The sequence below is a fragment of the Mus caroli genome, chromosome 10, assembly GCF_900094665.2.
Source record: "Mus caroli chromosome 10, CAROLI_EIJ_v1.1, whole genome shotgun sequence".
Classification (NCBI taxonomy): domain Eukaryota; kingdom Metazoa; phylum Chordata; class Mammalia; order Rodentia; family Muridae; genus Mus; species Mus caroli.
This window is the reverse complement of record NC_034579.1, coordinates 9,266,334-9,269,979: the sequence shown is the minus strand read 5'-3', so window position 1 is coordinate 9,269,979 and position 3,646 is coordinate 9,266,334. Positions and strand designations below refer to the sequence as shown.

The window sequence follows — 3,646 nt, the reverse complement described above, 5'->3', positions numbered from 1 at the left end:
AAGTAGATTAGGGGTTACTCCCCAGTAATTGTCAAAGCCAAATAAATTAACCATAGTCTGACTCTCATTCGTCTGTAAGCTAGATGGGGGTAAGTTTAAATTGATCAACAACAATGACATGAGCCATAATATATGGATATCAACACCAACCCCTACCACTGCATAGCTAAGGACCAACTCACGACCCTCAGTGGCAGCTCAGGCTGGAGCCTCAACAGACTAAGAATCCTCTCTATCCTCGAGAGTCCAGTTCCATCTCTCTTCACAATGCCCAAGCCATTCCACTTCCCTTTCTCTCCCATCCATCCACCACATACTTACATACTGCGGTGGCTCCTGCTGCAGGTTGGCCACACAGCTGGTGGGATCCTAGGTGATATCCTCTGGCAAAAGGATGTCTATGGCCTGCCTGTGCTGTGTGCTGGAGGGCAGGTCTCTGTCTGTCTTCCTCCTCCCACCACTGTGTGGTGGTAGGCGGGGCTCTGTGCCTGTGCCCTGTGGAAGGTCTATGGGTGTCTTTTCCTGCCTGCACTGTGTGGCATTGTGTGGCATGGCAGAACCTAGGTCCTGTCTGTCTTCCTCTTCCCGAACCGTGCTGCCCTGATTTGATTTGATTTGATTTTTATGAGACCTAGGCATAAAACAGTTTCGGCCATCAAGCCAGGTATCAAGCTAAGATGAACAAAAGACTGCCAACTGCTCTGCCCCTGACTGATATATGAACACCACCAAAAAGGTATCTCTTTGCCCATTCCCAGGGGGAATTATTTCTTTTTGAGATAATCTCTCTGTGTAGCCCTGGCTATCCTGTAACTCATTATGTAGATCAGGCTGACCTTGAGCCCCATAGAGATCTGCCTCCTCCTCCAGAGAGGTGAGATTAAAGGCCTAACCCTTTTCTAGTTGTGGAGTGGCTCAGCTCTTAGCACACACCCTTAATCCCAAATAATGAAGGTAAAGTTAGTTTGTAGAAGGAAGCAGCCATGTTTGAAAGTGGCACCTAATTGAGTGGCAGACAAAGTGACGAGTCAGAGGAAGTTTTGACAGAATAGGATACGCCTGATGCTCATGTGAAGAGACAGGAAAGGGAAGCTACCTAAGGGAGCAATGCAAAGGAAGGGAAAGGAAAAAGAGGAGGCAGTTGTACAGAGACAGGCTGCTTAGAGTGAACAAGCTAGACACAGGCGAAGACAGAACAAGCTGCAGAATGGGGAGCCAGAAGATTAGAACATATCACCAAAGTTAGTGTGAGGCCAAGCAGAGCGATTCAAGAGAGGCCCAGAGAGAGAAGCCAGACCGAGTCAGCCAGCTTGAAGAGAGATTTGAGTCAAAACAGTTGAGTTGAACCAGCCAGCCAGAGCTCAGAAAGAACTAGAACGGGCAAGTTCATTCAGCAGTAAGTCTCAGAGGCTGAAAACCTCCTAGGCCTAGATTAGATTATGTGGAGGCAGTAAGCTCGGAGATGACAATTACCTACAGGAAAATAAAAGATACTTTTTTTACATGGCTTTAGAGAGCTTTGCTGTCCACGGTAGCTCGGCTTCATGAACATCATAGTGGTGTGAAGGTCTGAAAGCGACTCACATTATGGTCAATAGAAAGCAAAAAGGAGCTGGGCAGTGGTGGCTCAGGCCTTTAATCCCAGCACTTGGGAGGCAGAGACAGGTGGATTCCTGAGTTCAAGGCCAGCCTGGACAGCCAGGGCTACACAGAGAAACCCTGCCTCAAAAAAACAAAACAAACAAACAAACAAAAAACGAAAGAAAGAAAGAAAGAAAGAAAGAAAGAAAGAAAGAAAGAAAGAAAGAAAGAAAGAAAGAAAGAAAGAAAGAAAGAAAGAAAGAAAGCAAAGAGGAGGTACTAGAGGGCTGGCTCAGCAGTGGGGAACACTGGCTACTCTTCCAGACATTTGGGATTTGGTTCCCCGAAACTGCTCAGTGGCCTTCAACCATCTGTAACTCTCACTGCAGAGGATTAGGCTCTTTTTCTGACACTGTGCACATATAGTGTGCAGACAAACAAGCACATAGCACATCCATACACATACCATAGAAATCAAACACCAAAAGGTATCAGAAAGGGAGAGGAGAACCTGAAGGAGAATCCACCCCCACCCACCGTGACCTCCCTCCAGCCAGGTGCTACCTCTTAAAATTTCAGAACCTCCTAAAATAGCAATAGCAGGTGGGGCTAATCATTCCGAGTGTTTCTCTGGAAGACGTTTCATATTCAAACTGTAGCATTACCAACTCTCATTAGCACCGTTCTACAGTAGCAGTGATATACATAACCTTTCACCATTTCTTCTTCTCTTCTTCCTCTTCTTCTTCTTTCTCATCCTCCTCCTGCTTCATCTTCTTCCTCTCTCTTCCTCCTCTTCCTCTTCCTCCTCTTCTGCTTCCTCTTCTCCTCCCACTTCATCTTCTTCCTCTCCGTCCCTCTCTCTCTCCCTCTCTCTCTGGTTCTTCTAGACAGAGTTTCTCTATGGAGATCCTCAGACTCACTCCTGGCTTTAATTTGCAGATTAGTGTATTCGAACATCAAATTTTTCTCTCCTGGGTGAATTGGTTGCATGAAGCAGTAGTCTCCCAATGTGCAGTCCATGGTTGCTGTCTCGCCCATAATTCTCAAACTGTGAGGCTACGCACTGACTTGTGTATCTCTGTCCTTATGCCATCAAATTTACCACAGACATCAGCATCCCCGTCCCCACAGCCCCACCAGCCCTACCCTTACCACCAGAGATGAGGTACCCACTGCAGTCAGACCTGTGAGTGAGTAGACTTGAAGACCCTCATTCTGGAGGAATCTGCTTAGAATTACTTCATGGCCCTATTGTCTTGGGCTGAGCCTTCCAGCAGCAAAGCTTGAGATGACGACCGACCATGATATAGACCTGAGCTCTCAGAACGAAGGTCTCATGGAAAGCTTAGGACACAGGGAAGCAAGGGCTTAGGCTGGTGGCTCTCAAGTTGCCCAATGCTGCCACCATTTAATACAGTTCCTCATGTTCTGGGTGACCCCCAATCATAATACTATTTTTATGCTACTTCATAACTGCAATTTTTCTAACATTATGAATCATAATGTAAATATTTGGGGGAAAATGGAGGCTTGGAAAGGGGTTTCAACCCACAGGCTGAGAACTTCTGGCGTAGGCAAACTTAGGAAGAAAGTGGGCTCAGCAGGAGATTAACTTTAACTCATGGAAGCGAAGTCCTTGCATTTAATCACACTTGAAACTATGGTGGGATTTGAATTTACGGCAAAGCTGCATCTCTTCGGTTGGGGGCCACCTCTGAACTAAAGAGTAGAGGTTGGTCGATTTACAACCAGAATTTTTAAAAGTGATACAACGGTAGTGAGACACTGGGATGGAGCCATCCTGAAACTCAGTGGGCATTACTGTCCCTCCCTCTGTCTGCATGGTTAATAGCAATGCCTAGTTCACAGATTCCTGTAATTCTTTAAGGGATTTTTGTGTTTCCTCTTTAAGGGTTTCTACCTGTTTACCTGTGTCCTCCTGTATGTCTTTAAGGGAGTTATTTATGTCCTTCTTTTTTTTTTTTTTAACTTTTTTTTTAATTAGGTATTTTCCTCAATTACATTTCCAATGCTATCCAAAAAGTCCCCAATACACTCCCCC

General features: G+C 45.7%; 1 non-coding gene across 1 annotated transcript; it reads right to left on the bottom strand.

The window, feature by feature from the left end:
- Nucleotides 1–622: 622 nt before the first annotated feature.
- LOC115032213 lies at nt 623–763 on the bottom strand. The gene has a single exon (XR_003837869.1). It is a non-coding gene; the product is annotated as a small nucleolar RNA SNORA48 (small nucleolar RNA).
- Between the last annotated feature and the right edge of the window lie 2,883 nt (nt 764–3,646).